At 45.1% G+C, this 720-nt stretch overlaps 1 long non-coding RNA gene across 1 annotated transcript; it reads left to right on the forward strand.

Moving 5' to 3' along the window:
* LOC107735289 (uncharacterized) lies at window positions 1-716 on the forward strand. Its single transcript, XR_001639358.1, has 4 exons — window positions 1-33; window positions 149-207; window positions 447-552; window positions 659-716. It is a non-coding gene; the product is annotated as an uncharacterized LOC107735289 (long non-coding RNA).
* The last annotated feature ends 4 nt before the right edge of the window (window positions 717-720 follow it).

Consider the following 720-nt stretch of genomic DNA (forward strand, 5'->3'; position numbering starts at 1 on the left):
AGTGCAAGAAAGAGCCACAGCTGGCCACATTCGGTACGTTCTGTTTCCATACAACCTCAACTCATGATAAATAGATAGACAGACAGAGAGATATGTAATTTTGTTTCTGAAGTGAACTGAAGTGTAATGTTATATGTTTCTCCTCCAGTGTTCAAAACGGCTGTAGTGTTCATCTGTAAGGATTACTCCAAGCAGAAGAAGAAAATGGTGAGTGTTGTGATCTCCACTATCAGAGCAGTTGAATATTTCGGCTGTGGATGTTACGCCCAGACACAACCCTCTCTCTCGCTCCCTCTTTTCATGGGCTTACAGAGGTATTCAGCAGTTAACTGGCTGTTGTATTCATGCTCTTGTTTGGTGCAGTATTGTACAGCGCTCACACGCTGATCCCCATCAAAGTGATGAAGTAATGACATTTTTCTCACGCATCTGTCTCTGTTTCTCAGGGTGGTTCTCACAGAGCATCAGTCTCAGGTGAAGAGAAAGATCCGTTCCGTTTCCGTCACATAATCCCCACTGATGCGCTTCAAGTGCGCACACTGTCCAATACAGGTATGCTCACCTGTGACCCCGTCAACACACACAAAACAAACCAATGCATGATGATGTCAGACCCTATAGAGGTAAACAGGGAGCTGATCATAGTGTGTGGTTTCAGATGGAGAGAGTGCAGCCGTGTGTGAGATCATCCATGTGAAGTCTGAATCAGAGGGAAGACCA

Source organism: Sinocyclocheilus rhinocerous, unplaced genomic scaffold (genome assembly GCF_001515625.1).
Source record: "Sinocyclocheilus rhinocerous isolate Xijiao unplaced genomic scaffold, SAMN03320098_v1.1 C35947377, whole genome shotgun sequence".
In the NCBI taxonomy this organism is placed as follows: domain Eukaryota; kingdom Metazoa; phylum Chordata; class Actinopteri; order Cypriniformes; family Cyprinidae; genus Sinocyclocheilus; species Sinocyclocheilus rhinocerous.